The 22,248-nt window shown below is 35.5% G+C and overlaps 1 protein-coding gene and 1 pseudogene across 1 annotated transcript in view; both read right to left on the reverse strand.

Moving 5' to 3' along the window:
* DPP10 (dipeptidyl peptidase like 10) overlaps nt 1–22,248 on the reverse strand; it is a 956,967-nt gene that overhangs the window by 693,919 nt on the left and 240,800 nt on the right. The gene's annotated exons all lie outside the window — the stretch shown is intronic.
* Nucleotides 14,590–18,433, reverse strand: LOC110198571 (ferritin heavy chain pseudogene; annotated as a pseudogene).

The raw sequence follows: 22,248 nt of genomic DNA on the forward strand, positions 1-22,248 counted from the left end.
AATTGATACTTACATTTGCAAGAAAAAATCTATACCTATGACCCTTGATATATTCTTAAAATAAGCATATTTAACTAAAATATGATACCTTAAAAGCTCTTTAGTACTAAGAAAGCTGAATTTTCTAATGAGCCACAGAATTAAATGTATTCTTAGAAATGGAGATCTGCTTTAAAGGTAGAAATTTAGAACTTAATGAAAAATTTTAATGTGTGCATTTTAACTAAAATAAAATCACCTGTATTTCTCAACTGAAGTTATTACTTCATTTGGAAAGAATGTTATTAATAAGTATGCAAGATTCAAGAATATGTAAATGACATTATTTGAAAGGCTCTAATTCCTACATCATTTATAATCATTTGTAGTAAGGTATAAAAGAATATTATACAAGTATGACTTGCTCAGCAAAATTCAAATCAATAATTGAAATTGGGTAAGAGTAAAAGAGAAATTTTCAACATGAAAACTTAGAACAACCTACTTAATAAAAATATGTTTTGAATTCTGTATTACTGTTTTTAGTCTGTCTTAGAACTACTGTGGTTCTCATACCAAACACTTGACACTTACTAGTTGTATGACCCAGGGCTAGTCACTTAACCCCAATTGCCAAAAAAAAAAATAAACAAAAAAAGTGTGGTTCAAAAGCGTACTCTGAACTTGGTAGCATAAGCTAATTATCAGGCTCTTATAAAGCAGAAAACAAACAAAAACCACTGACAATTGCTGGTCCTCCAAGTAAAGTATGTTATACTTTCACAGAGATGGGAAAATGTCATCTTGTTCATTCTTGCTACTATAGATAAAATTACAATTATAAAATTACAAACCTGCAAGGAAATAAGGAACTTCAACATTAGTTGAAAGATTCCAGTTCCAGGACCATTTGTAGTAAGTCATTAGAAGGGAATATTATAAAATCAGGACTTTCTAAGCAAAATTCATATCAATAGGTGAAATTTGGAAAGAGAAAAGAAGAATTTGTTAAGGCAGAAATTTAGAACAATCTACTTAATAAAAAAAAATGAGTGTGCACATTTTAAATTAAATGAGATTATTTCTCAAATTTTTCAAATAAAATAATTCATTCAAATGAAAAGGATGTTACTAATATGTAAGATTCAAGAACATGCAAATGACTTTAGCTCAAAGACTCCAGGTCCTGGATCAATGTAATTGTTAGTAGTAAGGCATTGGAATAGAATACTATACCACCAGGACTTTCTTGGCAAAATTCATACCAATAACTAAGAAAACCTTCAGACAAAATAAAAACTGCATTTGTGTAGGATAGCATCTTAAAAATAGCATGCTTACTTTTGATTTTTAAAAAAAGTAGAGAGTTGAATTATAGAATTATAGAGCTACAAGGGACCTTGAGAAAATGGTAATAAGTTAGAAAGTCTTTCAAGAGTAGCAGCCATTAGATTCTCACTAATGTTTAATCTAAATCCTTTTCTTATATTTTATGCTAAAGCTCTCTTCCCTTTTTCTCCATGGATAAAATAAATAGCTACTTACAAAAACCTAGTCAATCTATTTTTGGATCCTAAGAAATACTGTTAGGCTCCCCCTCATACTTGACATTGCTGGAATAAATACAAAAATTTCATATACCTTTCCCTCATAAGACCAGTTATTCATACTTGTCACACATATTTGTCACCATTATGATATCTTTATCTCTCAAAATTTCATAATTTTTTCTCATTTCAAATTCTGAGAGATGTTTTTTTTTAATGTAGCCTTACCAAATGTAAGAATTCAAAACATATATAAGTACATAATTTAATTAACATATATTAAAATATTTTCAAATAGGTGTGTTGAATAATGTTGATATATCTTGATATACTACATTTTCTTTCTCATGCCCAACATCATAGCTTTCATAATCTGGTCCAAAGTTATTTATCAGATTCCCCTGGATTTACTATTTCCATTGGAAACTCAGCTCTTTTCTATTTGTTAGTTTCTAATAAGTTCAGGTAGAGTCAGACTTGCCTTGTCTTTTATTTGTTCTTTGGTATTCTTATGTTAAGTATCCCCCTGTTTATATCAACTATCAACCCAGCTTTTCAAATTTCCAAGGTCCACTTTCCATTTTGATCCAGTGCTTTAAGGTGCTAACTACCCTAGTGAGTTTGGCCTTATTATGAAATTTAATGACCATGCTCTCTGTTTTATTGTACCTCATGTAGTGTATTTCCTTAGCTCCATATGGAGCACTAAGTTAAGTGTTGTACAAAGCTAGTTAAACAGACACTCTCAGAGATCATATCTTCCATTCTAAAATTTCTAGTATCAGAATAAATTATGGCTATAGTGATTCAGCAACAGCTTCCTGTGTGCTTACTATGCAGAGTACTATATACAGCAGGTGTCATGTGGAGTTACAAGAGGCACAAAGACATATTTCATCCTAAAAAGGTTTAGAATATAATGGGAAAGACAGGCCTATCACAAATATGTATGTGTTGAAAACAAATAAGCACTGTCATATATAACAACTGTCACGTACAGACATTTACATAAGCATTAGGGTCTAAAGGAGGTGAAGAGCATGATAGATGGGACTGAGATGACAGGAATGAGTAGGACCAGGAAATTGAGTTGTAAACCATATGAAAGTGAATTTGTAAGTGACCTTATTCTCCTGAAGTTAGACAGATATCAATGATGCCCAAAATCACAGAGGATAGATACAAAATTCTTGCATGCTTAAGGCGACAAGTGACATCTTTGAGTAGACATGAGAGAAGTTAAGTTTCGGACTCTCAAGTTGGATATTTCTCTCATCAAATCAACAAATCATAAAATTTTAATAGAAGATAGATTTGAGGTCAAAGAATTACTTATAGCCCATAACATTGATAAGGGAACATCCAGCTTCTAGTTGAAGATCATTATTATAAGCAAGTCAAAAACAAAGAATTCTACTCCCACTTTAGGAAGCACTAATACTTAGAATATTATAGGGATTTTTTTGTTTGTTTTTGTCACACTTGTGATTTAATTGTTATAGAGAACTGCCAATAAGGAATTTTCATTTTCCAGTATAGATGGGCAGCTGCTCTACAACTTAGAGTATTAAAGATTTGCCTGGGAAACTAAGGGGTTAAGTGAACTTACCCAGGGTAAAATAGATTGTAGGATTCAGAGGGAGAATTTGAAACCACATCTACCTTATATCAAGGCCAGCTTTCCATACACCATGTCATATTCCTTCTCAGAGATTTTTTTTTAAAAACATATTGAGGCAAAATCTATCTCTCCATAACTTCCTAGTCTTTTCTTCTCCAAAGACAATAAATCTAATCATTCTTCAAATAGCAATTCATGCAGCTATCAAGTCTTCCTCTCAGCATAAGGCTTCACTCCTCTACGCTAAATAATTCCATTTTCCCCAACCAATCATCATTTTATATAGATTTAGGACAGCAGTCTATTTGCCCTCTGTGAAACACACTTTAGTTAATTTGTTTCCTATTATACTGTGGCAATCACAAATAAAAATCACAATCCAGGTTTGATCTGACATTCCTTATTGTTAATAACAATTCTGTTAATCCAGAAAAAGATCCCATTAAACTGTATGTTAATCACATCATATGTAAACAGAATTGAGTTTACAAATTATTTTTTTAAGATAGGATTTTTTAGTGGACTTCTTGTATAGCCATATATCTCCCATTCTGAATTTGTAGAGGTTAAACTAAAAATATTAATATTAAAAATAACAACAATAAATACATCATAAGACTATACTTTCATATTTATAAAATATCACATTAGATTTAGCCTTTTGAGATTTTTTAGAATCATAATTCTGTCATCTAACATATTAGATATCTCTTCAATATTTTCATGAGTTGAAAATGAAAGAGACAGTCCCTGCAACAGTATGAAGGAAACTGCCAATAAGAAAGTTTTGGGAGATCAGGCCAAATAAAGAGCCCCCTTTGGAGACTTCTCTATGAGTGGCCACTATAGCTACCTACCCCTCCAGGTGGAAATCAGTTTTACTATCAATTCCAAATCTATTTATTTGTCTTAACATCTAGTTCACATCTCTCTGTTTTGTCCAGGAAGAAATGGTGAGAGATTTTGTTAAATGCTTTACCAAAATTGGCATAAACTACATATGCTTAAAACACTTCCCTAATCTACCAATTTAACAACCCTGACAATAAAGGATATGAAAGTAGCCTCTTATCACCAGTTCTCAATGAACCTCTGCTGGTTGATCATCATAGTCCCTTTCAAAAAATTGAAAAGTATCTGCCCACCAAATTATCATTTTCAACTTATTTTGGCTAAACTGACTCCTGAATTCTCTCTGTACACTAAGCTTCAACTTCTATAACAGGCCTGCATAACATGCAGCCTGCCAAAGTATTTTGGATGGCCAGTAAAATTGTAGAGGATGTAAAATAAGGTAAAGATGTAATGAGTACATGGCATTGAACAGGGACAAAGTGAGTGCAGCCATGCACAAACACAGCTGATGCAATGAGTGGCAACAAAGTGAGGGCTTCTTCCCCTCCCTCGCTGCTCCACTGCCCTCCAACTTACATGAATGTCTGGCACTGTTTCCAAGGTCAGACATTCAGTTCAGTATTTCTTTGTATGTGAGCAGTTGCTGTGGAGATTTTTTTGGTTTAACATTAAAGTTTTTGGGGTAACTTTGTAAAATGGGTGATAAAATGAAGCAGAAGATTGAATCAGAATATAGATTGTTTAATCTAGAATGGACAAATAGAAACTTGTTCACTTACACAAGAGCCAGAATATTGTGCCTTGTTTGTCAAGAAGTAATAGCCATTCTGAAGAAACACAATCTTTATCATCATTTCAAATCAAAACATCCTGACTTAAGCAAATTGGACACCAATGAAAAACAAATCAAAGCATCCAAACTGTTGAAAAATCTCAGTGGGAAAGCAATGGTTTTTCAAGAAAGTAAACTCAGTACTATTATGCTATAAGAAATGATGAATAGGATGACTTTAGAAAAACCTAGGAAGATTTGTATGGTCTGATGATGAGTAAAGTGAGCAGGACCAAGAGAACGTTGTACACAGTAACAGCCACATTGTGCGATGACTAATGTTGATAGACTTAACTCTTCTCAGCAATCCAAGGATCTTGTATACAATACAATACAATATAATACAATACAATACAATACAATGCAATACAATACAATACACTGCAACACAATACAATACAATACAACACAGTACAAGCATACAAGATGGAAAATGCTATCCACAACCAAAGAAAGAAATATGGAATTTGAATTCAGATTGAAGGATACTATTTGCTATTTTTTTCCTCCTGTTGTGCTTTGTTTCCTCTTTCTGGTGTTTCCTCCTATTAGTTCTAATTCTTCCTTACAATATCATTAATGTGAAAATGTGTTTAATAGTACTATATATGTATAGCCTATATCAGATTGCATGCCATCTTGGGGAGGGAGGTGGGAAGGAAGGGGGAGAAAAATTTTAAACTAAAAAGCTTATGGAAGTGATTGCTGATAATTCAAAATAAATTAATTTTAAAAAAAGAAAGCAAACTCAGAAAATGAGGTGGCTACTAAGGTTAGTTTTCAGATTTTTAAAGAAATCAATTTCAAACATGATTCCAGAGTGTGATAAACTGATTGCTGACAAGAAATGTAATATGTTCCATTAACTAAATGTAAACAGTAAGAAAACCTGAAAAATGCATTAAAACTTGTACTGCTTAGCAAAGTACTTTTTTAAAAACATTAATGTGATTTCATGATAAATGAAAATTTTAAGTAATCAGTAATTAATTCATATTAATTGAAATTTCCTCTTTTTAATATGGTTCATTTTCAAAATAGTTTAATCATTTAATCATATCTTTACTTGGAAAGTGAGCTACTAAAAACATAACTGAAGCCTGAAGAAGTTTAGCCTATTTAAATTTTGGCTCCTACCTCCTGCTAAGTTTTCAGGTCTGTTCTATAAGTTGAAGCTTCATAAGCTGAAAACCGTACTAGAGAATAACAAAAAAAGAGGATATAATTGTTATAACAAATAAGGCAGCATTTTATTCCATACACTTTTGAAATATGTGTGTATGCATGTGTGTGTGTGTGTGCGGGTGTGTGTGTCTGTGTGTGTATGACTTATATTCTGCAATACCTAATTGTTCTATTGACAGTTCAGCATCCCTTTTCTGCCTCTTGTTCAGCAATTTCTTTACTCCCTATTCCATGCCTGAAATGGGTTTCATCCTTCTCATTCTGAAAAGACCATCTGAAAGTGGTACTGAATACTTACTACAAACTTTTTGGAAGTAACTTTTCCAGGGATAGGGCATTAACAGGTATTCCTCTCAGTCTTGTCTATCAAGAGTAAACAAAAATACTTTACTTCAAGAAGATACGCAGTTTTCATGGTGTGATATTCTCCATGTGTGTATTACAAAGAGGATGTATAAGGGAATAATACATACATACACATATACCCACATATATGTTTATACTATTCCCAGGTTCCTTCATATTATTGCAAGGATTGTCTCTCCAAATTTGAACTCACAAAAATATTTGAAAGGACATCTAATGTGTTTGATGACAGAATTAAGATCCCAACCCAAAAGACGTATGTGCATGTATGTGCGTGCATGTGTGTGTGGTGTGTGTGTGCATGTGAACTAGAGAGAGACAGAGAGAGAAAGAGAGAGAGAGAGAGAGAGAGAGAGAGAGAGAGAGAGAGAGAGGAGAGAGAGAGAGAGAGAGAGAGAGAGAGAGAGAGAGAGAAATAGTCCAGATCTCAGCTCTGGGCCTTCTTCCTGTTCCAACTACTAGCATCTTTGGCTTCCCTTAAATACCAAATAAAATCCCATCTTCTGCAGGAAATCTTCCCAACCCCTCTTATTTCCAGTGCCTTCCCTTTGTTAATTATTTCTTACTTAGCCTGTATATATCTTGCTTTATATATATTTATTTGTATGTTGTCTCTCCCACTAGATGGTAAGCTTCTTAAGGCCAGGGATTGTTTCTTGCCTTTTCCCCCCATTGATTAGCATAATGCTTGGCATATACTGGGCAATACACACATATGTATGTATTTTTATATATATATATATATATATATATATATATATATATATATATATATACACATACACACACACATACATATGTATGTATATATATATATGTGTGTATATACATATACACACATATGTATATATACACATATATATGTATATATGTATATACACACATATATGTGTGTATGTATATATGTATGTATATACATACACACGTATGTATTTGTATTTATATACTATGTGTATTTATATTTATATCTACATACATATTTACATACATATGTGTATGTGTGTATTATTAGATAAAGTGATAGTTATAATTCTCAGTCAACTGAAATCCTACCTATTCCTTCATGGTTTATGACAAAATTTATATATCTTTTGTCTAAGCTCCCTTATTCACCATAGCCAGTAATAATCTCTTTTTACTTAGATAAAATATAGTTTCTTAAGCATTTATGTACAAATGGGATGGATCAGTGATTTCATCAGTCAAAGGGAACTCCTATTGGGAACTAAACATTCTTTTTTAAGACAAGCCTAAATTGTCCCCCTTTCCATTTCTACCCTTTGCTCCTAGTTCTGTTCTCTGAAGTCAAACAAAATGAATGCAATCCTATCTCCACATGACAGCCTTTCTCAGCCTTGAAGACTCATATCAGTTACCCTCTAAATGTCTTCATAATAAACAGGTAACATTTACTTCATATAATCCTTATCTTTAATGGACTCAAGGACCTGTACCGTGTGTTTTCCTTCTCCTTGACACTCCAAATTATCAGTGTCAAATCTTAGAATATGGCACCCAGAACTGACCAAAATATTTTAGATATGAATACTCCCATAATTCAATTCATTATGAAGTGTTAAACTATTTACCTATCAGTCTGATTATTCCTGGGCACTGAACATATTTGAATGTGCTCATTTGTGATAGGCTTGGGAAAAAATGAAAACAACAAAGGTAGTCATATTTTACTCTTTATAATATTCTAACATACTTACTGTTTTAATTCCACAAAGGTAATAGACCATTTATGTCTCGGTTAATCTTGATTCCTTTATTCAACTAATATAAATGTCCAATTCTGTGAAATATAATTTACTCTCTTAAAAACAAAATAGAAAGGTTCCCTTTTTGCTTTGATATTTTAAAACTTAGGCCTTAAGCTGAGATGACACCTTTTAAATTCTCAGTTGGCATAAGATTGCCTGCATCATAATGCAACATGACATATTAACTAACTGTCAGCAGGAGCCATCATTTCTGTGGGACAGTATAGGGACTAAAAGAAATTCATTTTGAATTGTCTTATAATAACAACAAAGCAAATGTCACTAGTGTAATAATGTCCTTAATGTGTATCAAATGCATTTTAGAAAATAATATTCTGTATTATGAACAGATGAATCCCAATATTGAGAATATTTTCTAAGGCAGGGGTTCTTAACCTTTTTGTGTGTCATAGGCAATTTTTTCAGTACAGTGAAGTCTATTGATTCTTTCTCAGAATAATTTTTTAAAGGCACAAAATAAAATACATAAGATTAAAAGAAAATCAATTACATTGCTACACATTATTATTTTTAAAATGTTATATACCCCAGGTTAATAACTGCTGTTCCAAAGGGTCAAAGCTATTTATTCCCAATCTTGAGAGTCCAGTTTTATTTATGTTATGTATTCTTAGATAGCATTTGTCACTGAATACTGCAGTAATAACAAAAGAAACCTTCTCACTGTAACCTTTACCTTAATCTTGAACAGTGCTGACCCATTCTTTATTTTAGGAAGACATAAAAAAAGTTGCACCATTTTGAAAACATCCTATAAAATCAATTATGACTCAGCCCTCCATAAACATGGAAGGATGAGACAGGCTTTTCCCTCCCACCAGCTATTAGGAGCTTCACTAGGACTCAGGGAACCTAGTGTTTCTTACTGGGAAAAGTGTGACCATCAATTGTCCTCCTCCCCCTCATACTTCCAAGCTGAAGAGGTGAAAAATTCCTTTCCCAGCCACCAACCATATCTCCTTTGTCATAATCATAGAGCAGAGTATTAATTAGCAATTTTTGTACCCAGGACAATCAGCACAAAATTTTCATTTGACAAGAAGCCCTAGGCCCACCCAAAGTTCACTTGGGAGGAGTGGCAGAGACCCCAGGATAGCATTGAATAGAATTGCCCCAGAGGCAGGTTTGGAAGGTAAGCACCTTATATGGCTTGTGGTTATGTTTTCTTCACTAATGAACTTCTAAGGCGTCATGGTTTGTTGGATAGAGGGTCAGCTTTAAAATCAGGAAGACAGGTTCAAATCCTGCCTCTGAGATATACTGGTATTATGATTCTAGGCAAATAAATCATGTAATCTTTTAAGTGTCCCAAACCATTTTCTAGTGCCGGATGCTCACTTTTCCCATTCAAGATACATCTTTTATCTTGTCCTTCAACAGACTGGGCTTCGAGGAACTTAAGCATGCTCATTATTCCTCACTTCTACTTCCAGACACTTCCTCTGCAGTTATCACTCATCAATCATGATTCTTTAAATTTACTTCATTACTTTATTTATTTTTTGGCGAGGCAATTGGGGTTAAGTGACTTGCCCAGAGTCACAGAGCTAGTGAGTGTTATGTGTCTGAGGCCAGATTTAAACTCAGGTCCTCCTGACTCCAGGGCCAGTGCTCTATCCACTATGCCACCTAGTTGCCCCTACTTCATTACTTTAAATTAACAACTCTATATCCTGGTTGCTATTCTTTATCTTCCATCATTTTCTCTTCATTTTTTTCTTTAATACATTTCTTGTCACCTTTGGTCTTTATAATAATTTCTGTGGGTAATAAAAATACTTCTCTAGATTGAATCCTCCATCTATGTAACAGTGAAAAGTGAATAAATATAAGTACCAAATACTGTAACATCTGCAATGTTAAAAATATCATTAATTGAAGCCCCTTACCTTTTTTCCCTGGAAGGCTGAATCATGTGCCTAATAGTATGATTGAGGGGTCAAAAGATATTAACATAATATTCTCTCTTCTAGAAAAATTGCAAATAGACAACCACCAACAATATATTAGTACATTTGTCCTTCTAGAGCACTTTTAGAAACAAATATTTTCATTTTTGTTTTCATTTCCAATTTGTAAGGTATGAGAAAAAGTCCTAGAATTGTTCTACTCTACTTTTCTCTTAGAAATTTGAAAGATATTTTGAACTTATTTTTATTGCTTCAATTTTTTTAAACTAATTTCTTCTTTTGACCACTTATGTAATTAGGAATTTGTGTTGGAGTAATATATTTGTGTCATTTCTCTTTATAATTTCATTGATGAGATTTTATTAATGATTTTAACGTCAATATTTCCTGACAGCCAAGAAATTGAGCATCTTGTTCAAAAAATAGCAAGGACAGCATTCATTGTCAATGGATCAAAGGATACATGTTCGGCAATTAATTATAAGAAGATGTGAAAGATAGGAAGGAGCTAAGTGATAAAGAGCTTTAAGCACCAAAAGGGATTTTTGTATTTGATTCTGTAGGCAATAGGGAACCAATTGTAGTTTATTGAATAGTGGGGTGACATGGTCAGATCAACGTTTTTGAAAAGCCACTTTAGTGACTGAATGCAAGATGGATTGGAGAGGAGAGATTTGAGGAAGTCAGATCTACCCAATGGCTACTGCAATATTCCAAGAGTGAGGTGATGAGGGCCTGCACCAGAATGTTGGCAGTGTCAGAGGAGAGAAGAGACTGTATAGAAGAAATGTTGTAAAGGTGAAAACAATAGGCCTTGGCCACTGATTGGATTTAGAGTGTGAGAAATACTGAAAAATCTAGGTTACACTTAAGTTGCAAGCCTGAGGAACTGGGAGAATGGTCTTGGCCTTAGGAGTGGGAGAATTTTTAGGGGAAAGAAAATTAATTCAATTTCGGACATGCTGAAAGGTAGTTGGAGAATTGAAACTGAGAGAAGTAGTGAAGTTAGGGTAGCATAGTTAGATATGAAAATCACCAGCAGAAAGATGGTAATTAAATCCATGGGAGCTGATGAGATCACCCAGTGAAGCAGTATAAAGGAAAGGAGAAGAGAAGCCAGAATAGAAGGCTATAGAAAACAGAGGCTGTGATCTAGATGAAGATCCAGCAAAGGAGACTGAGAAGGAGTGCTTAGATAAGTAGGATGATATCCAGGAGAGAACAGTATCTTAATAACTTGGAGAGTATCAAATATCAAGGAAAAGAGGGTCTTCAATACTATCAAAATCTAAGGAGTATTTAAAGAAAATATAGATTAAGAAAATGCCATTTAATTTGGCAACTAAGAGATCATCGGTAACTTTAGAGAGAGCAGCATCAATGGAAAAATGATGTCTAAAGCCAAGTTACCATTTATTCATAACAATCTCCCTATAATATTTTTTAAAGTTTGCAGATTTTTATATTTGGTACACATACCAATCTTGTGAGGTGTGTGTGTTATCTCCTTTTTGTAAAAACATAACAAAACAAAACCAAAAAATAAGGAAGCTAAAATTCAGATATATTAAGTGACACATGTAGTAAATGTCAAGGCTGGAATTTGAATACAAGTCTTTATCACCTTTGTTCCAGCACTGCACCAACCAAAACATAGATCCTATAGCAATGGTTTTTAACCTGGAATCTATGACTTGGTTTGTTTTTTAAATAAATTGATAGCTGTTTTTCAATACAATTGGTTTCTTTTGCAATCCTATGCATTCTATTTTTTTTTTACACTTAAAAACATTATTCTTAGAACAAACTCCAAAGGCATCACAGGAGTACTAAAGGGATCCAAAAAAAAAACATACAAGTTTAGAACCCTCTAGCCTACAAGTAATACGATTGTTTTAATTATATTTGCACAGCCAAAACATGAGCACTGAATATCAATCCAATTATAATTGCCTACATTTATATAAATCTTGCATCATTTGTAGGTTATCTCCCAGATGAGGAGTTAAATCAGGTCAAGACAACCAAATTAAAGTATCAGGATTCCCTGAGGGAGAGAAAGGAGGCAGAATGTGACAGGCAAGTTGAACCAATATCTTGAATATTATCTCAACTCAGATCATGATGGAGACTGCATAAAATTCTGAACCCAAGAGGCTTGGGAACATCTACGTCCCTCGAATCACCATACTTACTCACAGACCTATATTCAAAGTCATCATTAAGGCAAGATACCATTGCAGAGAAAGGACCCACTTTCCTTATCATCACCAAGAACAAATGCTGACCACCAAAAACTAATAAGTGACAGATAGGTACAATATTCTTGGGAGTGGCAGCATGCATCTCTCCCCAGATTACCAGTACTATCTCCAATTCAGCCCTGATAGTCTTCATATCTTAAGGTGGCCCCAGTGGAGAAGGAACAAGAAATCCCTGCCATCTTCCTACTTGCAGGCTTATCAGCCTTGCTGAAGCAATAAGGAATTCTGAAGGAGAACTAGGAGGCAGCATGTTAGGTCAAACCACCATCACCAGTTTCTCAATCATCTCTCTTATTTGTGTTTTCTGAGCATCCAACCCAGTGCCACATGATTCAACATCAGACCCTGATATTTTTATCAGTGAAAATGTCATTGAAAAATTGTCATTACTTTACATTACAAGAGACCCTTCCATCTGATTTGGGGCAGAAACCTTCTAATAAGGGTAAATTCTAATTCACAGTAGAATGTACACTCTTTGAGAGTAGTTGACCAATGTACTTTTCTATTTGTATCCCAGTATGTTGCATATAGGTAGTGATTAATAAATGTTTCATTCACTCATCCAGATAGCTTATCAAATTTATACTTATTTTGAATTGAATTTTTGATATTTTTCTGGTTTTGTCAGTATGTGTGATTATCACAATTTTTGTACATATTTTGTATCCTACTACTTTATTAAATACATTACTCATCTTGCTTTCTTCACTGATTCCTTGAGATAGTTTTTTTTTCCCCTTTTCTTTTTCACCATAGCATCCTGCAGGGAAGCTATTCTGCCAAGAGGAGACACCCTATCCAAGGGTCGGATAGTTAGCTCAAGACAACAGATTTGCAGTTCCTTAAAGGTCCTTAGAACTCATCTAGTCCAATTCACTTGCTTGAGGGATAACGGAACTGAGGATAGGAAGAGTAAGTGACAAATCAAAATTGTTTTCTGGCAGAGGGGAGATTTGAACCTTATGTGCCTTCTTATTCCAAAACTTGCATTCTTTCCACTATGCCAAAGAAAACAGAAACAGAAAAGCTATCAATCAGCTAATATGGTCCAGCGGTAAAATCATCTCAACTTAGGACCTACTTATACTGTTGGTGCTTAAATACTTCATTAGTCAAGAATAGCAGCTGAGGCAGTATTCTGTAAGGTCAAGGTCTACAGTTTTCTAACTAGGTTTTAAAAATTATTCTTCTACCTCCCACTTAATGTTTGACATCCTCATTAGCTTCATTAACTGCAAAAGGACAAAAAAATAAAGAAAATATGTTATGTTAAATAAAAAGAATATTTTTGGAGACATTTTGTGTAAACTTGGCTTGAACTTCATATATATCTTTCCTATGTCTGCTTTCAATTTTTTTTCAATGATTTTTTTTCTTTACTACAACTAGTCTTGTTGCTGTTGCTCAGTCATTCAGCAATGTCTGACTCTCAGTAATCACGCAGACCATGGCATGCCAGACTCTTCTGTCCTCAAGTTCAAGTTCACTGCTTCCATAGCACTATGTATCCATCTCGTCCTCTTCTATTCCCTTTTCATTTTGCCTTCAAATATTTCCAATATCAAGGTCTTTTCCGATGAGTCTGATCTTCTTGTTATGTCACCAAAGTATTTAAACTACAGCTTCAGAATTAGACCTTTAGTGAATAGCCTGAATTAATTTAAGTATTGACTTGATTTGACCTCCTTGCAGTCCAACGGAATATCAAAAGTCTTCTCTAACAACAATTTCGAAGTGTTGATTCTACAGTGCTCAGCTTTCCTTATAGTCAAACTCTCCAAGTCATAGATTGTGACTAGAAAGACCAGATATGGACTTTTTCAGCAAGGTGATATCTCTGCTTTTTCTACACTGTCCAGATTTGCCATAGCTCTTCTTCCAAGGGCCAAGTGTCTTTTAATTTCAGATACAGTCAATGTCTGCAGTGATCTTTGAGGCTAAGAATATAAAATCTGACACTACTTCCATTTCTGGAATTGATGGGACAGGTTGGCAAGGATCTGGGGGGGTTGTTTCTTTGTTTTTCCTTTTCTTATGTTAAGCTTCAACTCAGCTTTTACAGTCTCTCCTTTCACCTTCATTTTTTTTAAAAATCAGGACGAAGTGACTTTGTTGGGATGTAAATGGTGGTTGTTTTTGGTACAGATTATGAAAAGGTTAGATAACCAAAATATGCATGCACTGAAAGACAGTAGGAGTCACTCCCACAGTTCCCAAGTGTGGTGGAAGCCAGATGTGGTTTAGCTCTTGTTGTCATTGTCTCCAAAGGAGTGCTTGTCAAAAAGATATTCCTCTATGCCAGAATCAGTCACCCATTTTGCACAGGTTGGTTAAATGATCACTCAGTTGTTTGATGGATTTTACCTGTTCATCCAAGTAGTGGGTTTCAATGGAATCACATAACTGGGGGTCATTCTTGTCAGTTGCCAGCTTACGCAATTCCAGTAACGACTGATCGACACTTTTTTCTTTTTTTAAATATAAATTTATTTATTTTTAGTTTTCAATATTCACTTCCACAAGTTTTTGAGTTCCAAATTTCTCCCCCTTCCCCCCCCAAGATGGCATGCATTCTGAATACCCCTTTCCCTGGTCTGCCTTCTCTTCTATCTCTCCCCCCCCCCCTTCTCTTATCCCCTTCCCCTTCTATTCTCCTGTAGAGCGGGATAGACTTCTATACCCCATTTTCTGTATTCCTTATTTCCCAGTTGCATGTGAAAATATTTTTTTTAAACATGTGTTTTTAACACTTCGAGTTCCAAATTTCGTCTGTTCCTCCCTCCCCACCTACCCTCATTGAAAAGGCAAGCAACTCAATATAGGTTGTACATGTGCAGTTATGCAAAACACTTCCTTAGTAGACATGTTGTGAAAAACTAACTCTATTTCCCTTAATCCTATCCTGCCCTCCCATTTATCTATTCTTTCTTTTGACCCTGTCCCTCCTCAGAAGTATTTCTTCTGATTACCCTCTTTCCCAATCTGCCCTCCTCTCTATCACCCCGCTGCTCTCTTGTCCCCTTCTCCCCCTATTTTCCTGTAGGGTAAGACAAATTTCCATAACCAACTGAATGTGTATATTATTCTCTCCTTAAGCCAAATCCTATGAGAATAAGATTCCCTCATTCCCTCTCACCTTCCCGTTTCCCCTCCACTGTGAGAGACTTTTCTTTTCTGGCTTTTTTTTGTGAGATAATTTACCCCATTCTACCTCTCCCTTTCTTCTCCGAGTATCATCCTCTCTCATCCCTTAATTTTATTCTCCAGATATGACCCCTTAATCTTCAACTCATCCTGTGCCCTCTATCTATCTATCTATCTATACATACATTTTTTCCTTCAACTACCCTAATACTGACAAAGTCTCATGAGTTACAAATATCATCTTTCCATGCAGGAATAAACAGTTCAATCTTAATAAGTCTCTTATGATTTCTCTTTCCTGTTTACCTCTTCATGTTCCACTGAGTCCTGTATTTGAAAGTCAAATTTTCTATTCAGCTCTTCTTTTCATCAGGAATGCTTGAAAGTCCTCTATTTCACTGAATGACCATTTTTTCCCCTGAAGGATTATACTCACTTTTGCTGGGTAGGTGATTCTTGGTTGTAATCCTATCTCCTTTGCCCTCCGGAATATTATATTCCATGCCCTGTGGTCCTTTAATGTAGAAGCTGCTAAATCTTGTGTTATCCTGATTGTGTTTCCACAGTACTTCAATTGTTTCCTTCTGGCAGCTTGTAATATTTTCTCCTTGACCTGGGAACTCTGGAATTTGGCTACAATATTCCTAGGAGTTTTCCTTTGGGGATCTCTTTCAGGAGGAGATCTGTGGATTCTTTCAATTTCTATTTTGCCCTCTGGTTCTAATATATCAGGGCAGTTTTCCTTGATAATTTCTTGAAAGATGATGTCTAGGCTCTTTTTTGATCATGGCTTTCAGATAGTCCAATAATTTTTAAATTCTCTCTCCTGGATCTATTTTCCAGGTCAGTTGTTTTTCCAATGAGATATTTCACATTGTTTTCTAATTTTTCATTCTTTTGGATTTGTTTTACAGTGTCTTGATTTCTCATAAAGTCACTGTCTTCCAATTGCTCTATTCTAATTTTTAAGGAAGTATTTTCTTCAGTAATCTTTTGGACTTCCTTTTCCATTTGGCCAATTTTTCTTTTTAGGGCATTTTTCTCCTCATTGGCTTTTTGGACCTCTTTTGCCATTTGGGTTAGGCTTTTTAAGGTGTTATTTTCTTCAGTATTTTTTGGGTCTCCTTTAGCAAGCTGTTGACTTGTTTTTCATGATTTTCTTGTTCACTCTCATTTCTCTTCCAGTTTTTCCTCTACTTCCCTTACCTGCTTCTCAAAATTCCTTTTGAGGTCTTCCAAGGCCTGGGACTGATTCATATTTTTCTTGGAGGCTTTGGATGTAGGAGCTTTGATTTTGTTGTCTTCTTCTGGTTGTATCTTTTGATCTTCTTTCACCAAAGTAAGATAATATAGTCTGACTCTTTTTGCACTGCTTGCTCTATGATCCCAGAAAATTACTTGAGTTTTAAATTCTTTGTTAAGGTAAGAGTCTGCTTCCAATGTGGAGAGTGTACTGTCCCAAGCTTCAGGGGTTTGTGTAGCTGTTTTCAGAGATATTTGTAGGGACCTGTAAATTTTCACTTCTACCAAGGTGGTATGATAAGGGGTGAGGTGTTTACTCCTTTCCTGGCCTGTGACCACAAGTATTCCTCTCTGTCTCATAACTGTGAGGAGGGGTTCCTCTCCACAGACACACTAAGCTCCACCATGCCAGTGCTCCTCCTCACCCCAGCACTGCCGCCCAGAACTGTGACCCAGATCCAAACACAAGCAAAGCAAGAGATTCCTGCCTCAGCACTGGCAAAGAGATCTCTGCAATCCCTCTCTGATCAACCACTGGATTCCCCCTCAGTCTGTGGGCTGGAAGCTCAGGAAGCAGCTCCCCCCCCCCCACCCGGGCCAGGCTCTTAGGGAATGGAGCTGAAACCCTGCCTTCCTCTCTGACCACTGAGAAACAGACTTTCCCACTGACCTTCTAAGTTGCCTTTGGCATTGGTGGATTGAGGAGTTTGGAAACCTCCACAGCTGCCTGCGATTTAGTCCTCTGAGGCTGCTCCAGGTTTGCTGCAGCCTACGTGCCCACGCCGCCGGCTCCCAGCCCAGCGTGATACACCTTTCTGATCAATCATCCAGGTTGTGTTGGGCTGGAAATTTGTTTCACTCTGTCTTTTTGTGGGTTCTGCTGCTTCAGAATTTGTTTAGAGCCATTTTTTATGAGTATTTGGAGGGGTTTGGGGGGAGAGCTCAAGCAAGTCACTGCTTTCACTCTGCCGCCTTGGCTCCGCCCTGATCGACACTTTTTTCCAAGTGCAGAGCACACTCCATTGCATTGAGCCCACTCTACCAGTCATCTCAGTCTGGTTTCTTGACGTCTTGCAGAAAGATCCAGCAGCCTCACTGGTTTTGGAGTTTCATTAGCTTCTCAGCATGCTCCCTCTCCTCACGGAACTGGTGTACAAAATACTTGGCAAAGTTCTTCAATGCCACATCATCTCAGTGTTAGTACTAAGATGTGGACAGGTAGAGCTTCAGGTTGATATGTGGGTTGATGGTGGCCTATGAGTCCTACTGGTAGTTCTGTTGCATCTGAGAAGGGGACCAGGTCACTATGGCGGTGGAGATGGTGGAGGCAGCAAAGAGGAGGAGGAGGAGGAGGGAGGAGGTGGCTGTGCAGCAGCTATGACTGAGGCAGGTGGCTGCTACTCCAAAGGAGGATAAAAAAGAAGTGTTGGTTAGTGGAGGTGAAGGTGGAGACATGATTAAGGGTGGCTCTGTCTGAAAATTGAGCAGGGAGTTCTGTTCAAGCACTGTTGAAGCAGGAAACCACAGTGACTCCCCTTCCCTGCACTTCTGGCCTCCTTTCACCTTCATTAAGAGGCTTCTTAATGCCTCTTTATTTTCTGGTATCAGGTTGGTATTGTCTGCATATTTGAAATTGTTGATATTTCTCCTGGAAACTTGGATTACAGCTTTTGATTCATCTAGTCTGGCATTCCCCATGAGGTACCCTGCATATAAGTTGAATATATAATTTGACAATATGTTCATTTATTGTACTCCTTTTCCAATCTTAAACCAATCAGTTACTCTATGTTGAGTTCTAATTGTTGCTTCTTGGCCTACATATAGGTACCTCAGAGAGAAGTAAGATGATCTAGTACTCCATTGTCTTTGAAGACTTACCACATTTTGTTGTGACCCATACAGGGTTGTCAGTGAAGCAGACATAGATGTTTTTGTTTGTTTCTTTCTCTCTGGAACTCCATTTCTTTCTCCATAATCCAGTGACTGTTGGCAACTTTGTAGCTAGTTCATCTCCCTCTCTGAAAACCAGCCTATTTTTCTGGTAATTCTCTATTCACATATTGCTGAATCCTAATAGGGAGGATAATACGCATAACCTTGCTGGTGAATGAAATGAGCACAATTGTATGGTAATGTGAACATTCTTTGCCTTTGCCCTTCTTTAGAATTGGGATATAAAATGACCACTTCCAATCCACTGGCCACTGTTGAATTTTCCAAATTTGCTGGCATATTGAGTGTAGCACTTTAACAACATCATCTTTTAGTACTGTAAATAGCTCAGCTGGAATTCTATCATCTCCATCTGCCTTATTGTTATCAATGCTTCCTAAGACCTACTTCATTTCATTCTCCAGGATATCTGGGTCTAGGTCAGTAAACATACCGACCTGGTTATCAGTGATGTTAAGATTCTTCTTTGTGTATTCTTGTACCTCTTCTTATTCTTTTCCATTTCTATTAAGTCCCTACTATTTTTATCTTTCATCATGCCCATTTTTGCATAAAACATTCCCTTGATATCCCTAATTTTCTTGAAGAGATCTCTTGTCTTCCCCATTCTATTTTTCTTGTATTTCTTTTTTCTATTATTTTTTCTTCTATTTCTTCATTGCAGAAAACTCATATCTTTCCTTGTTATTCTCTGGAATATCTTCCCCTTTCTCTTTTACCTTTTGCTTCCTTTTTTTCCTCAGCTATTTGTAAAGCCTTATCAGACAGCCATTTTGCTTTCTTGTTTTTTTTCTTTGGAATGTATTTTTTGTTGCTGCCTCATGCACGAACCTCCTTATGAACCTCTGTCAATAGTCTGCAAGCTGCAATAAGGAAGAGTCTTCTCTTTTACTTCTTTTAGAGCTTGATCTAGAGCCTACTATAGTGTTAGGCACATAATGAGTGCTCAATAAACAGGAGTAGAAAATATATATCCTATTTCATCTCTAATTATTGATGTAATAAACTATTTATTCAAGGAATAAACTCCTAGTCAACTACTATCATCATTATTCTGGAAGCCAAAGTAAAATTGCAATCCATGCCATTCAGATTATCCCCAAAACCTACTTTCTCCCACATTTATTCCCTGCCAAATTATAAGCAAAGGCAGCTTATCAGTGTCTTTTATATAAACTGAGGCCCTGTATCAGACATAGTACTGCAGATGTATTAAGAACAGGACGAAGTACAGAGCTCTGGAAATAGTTTTTCTCATCACCTTTTGAATACTGACATATGGGATTGTAATGAGAGGAGAGTGACTAAAATGTAGAAATAAGAACTGAAAACCATCTCCATAAGAAGTAAATGAAGGATGTGGAGATGTTTAGTTTAGATAAGGAAATATTTATAGAGTATATTAGTTCTGTCTTCAAATATTTGAAAGATTTTCATGTAGTAGGGGGTTCAGAACTATTCTACATAATTGTGGAGAAAAATAAAAATCAGTGAGAAGGGCTATCATGGATGGAGATTTTGACTCAATATGAGGAAAAGCTTAACAAATAGGGCTCTCCAAAAAAAGAATGCATTGTTGCAGGAATAAGTAACTACTCCATTACTACAGGTCATCAAGAAGTAGCTCAATGAATATAGACCGAGGAAGATTTTGTATAAACTTTGGCCCATTTGGCCCAATCTGCCATTTTTTTTTTTGCAAGACAATTGAGTTGAAGGGACTTGCCCGGGGTTACACAGTTAGTAAGTGTCAAGTGTTCTAAATCAGATTTGAACTCAGGTCCTCCTGACCCCACAGCAAGTACTCTATCTAACTGTACCACCAAGGATTCCCTCCCAATTTGCTTTTTTAAAGTTATTTTCTTAAGTGAATTTTTGTTCCTCTTTTACCATTAGGCCAATTCAGTTTGGTTTTTTTTGTTTGTTTGTTTTAGTTTATACAAGGACAATCATGTTTAACATATTTCCACATTAGTCATGTTGTGAAAGAAGAATCAGAACAAAAGGTAAAAACCACAAGAAAGAAAAAACAACAACAACAAAAGAAGTGAAAACAGTATGCTTTTATCTGTATTCAGACTCCATAAATCTTTCTCTGGATGTGGATAGCATTTTCCATCAAGAGTCTTTTGGAAATGTCTTGGATCATTGGTATTGCTGAGAAGAGGTAAGTCTATCATAATTGATTATCACACAATGTTGCTGTTTCTGTGTACAATGTTCTCCTGGTTCTGCTCATTTCACTCAGCATCAATTCATTTAAGTCTTTCCAGGTTTTTACAAAGTCTGCCTGCTCATCATTTCTTATAATAAAATTATATTACATTCATATACCACAACTCATTCAACCACTTCCCAATTGATGGGCATCCCCTCAATTTCCAATTATTTGCCACCACAAAAAGAGCTTCTATAAACATTTTCAAACATATGGGTCCTTTTTTCCCTTTTTTATTATCTTTTTTGAGATACAGACCTTGTAGTGGCATCACTGTATCAAAGGGTATGCACAGTTTGGTTGTCCTTTGGACATAGTTCCAAATTACTCTACAGAATGATTGGATCAGTACACAACTCCACAAACACTGCATCACTGTCCCAGTTTTCCCACATCTACTCTTACATTTATCATTTTCATTTTCTGTCATATTAGACAACCTTATAGGTATAAGGTGTTACCTCAGAGTTTATTTAATTTGCAGTTCTCTACTCAATAGTGATTTAGAGCATTTTATATGACTATAGATACATTTAATTTCTTTATTTGAAAATGTCATAGCCTTTGACCATTTACCAATTAGGGAATGACTTGAATTCTTATAAATTTGACTTAGTTCTCTATATATTTGAAAACTGAAACCTTTATCAGAAACCCTAGCTGAAAAACAAAAAAAGCCATTTCCCAACTTTCTGCTTTCCTTCCAATTTTGGTTGTATTGGTTTTTGTTTGTGCAAAATCATTTCATTTAATGAAATCAAAATTATATATTTTGCATTTCATAATGTTCTCTGTTTCTTGTTTTGTCATAAGTCTTTCCCTTGTATATAGACCTAACAGATAAACTATACCTTGCTCTCCAAATTTGCTTGTAGTACCACCCTCTAAGTTTAAATAATGTACCCATTTCAAGGCTATCTTGATACAGGCTGTGAGATGCTGGTCTATGCCTGATTTCTGACATACTATTTTCCAATTTTCCCATCAGTTTTTATCAAAAACTAAGTTCTTATTCCAGAACTTGGAGTCTTTGGCTTCATCAAACATTAGATTACTATAGTCATTTACAGTGTGTTTTGTGTACCTAACCTATTCCAGTGATGCATCACCCTAATTTTAGCTAGTACCAGTTTTCCAATAACCAATTTACAATATAGTTGTAGACCTGGTATGGCTAAGCCACTTTCTTTGAATTTTTTTTCCCATTAACTCCATTGTTATGCTTGACCTTTTGTTCATCCAGATGAATTCTGTTATTATTTTGTCTAGCTTTATTAATTAATTTTTGGTAGTTTAGTAAGGCATTAAATAAAAAAAGGTAAAATTGTCATTTTTATTA

This window comes from Phascolarctos cinereus, unplaced genomic scaffold (assembly GCF_003287225.1).
Source record: "Phascolarctos cinereus isolate Bilbo 61053 unplaced genomic scaffold, phaCin_HiC Scaffold_726;HRSCAF=1367, whole genome shotgun sequence".
Taxonomy (NCBI): domain Eukaryota; kingdom Metazoa; phylum Chordata; class Mammalia; order Diprotodontia; family Phascolarctidae; genus Phascolarctos; species Phascolarctos cinereus.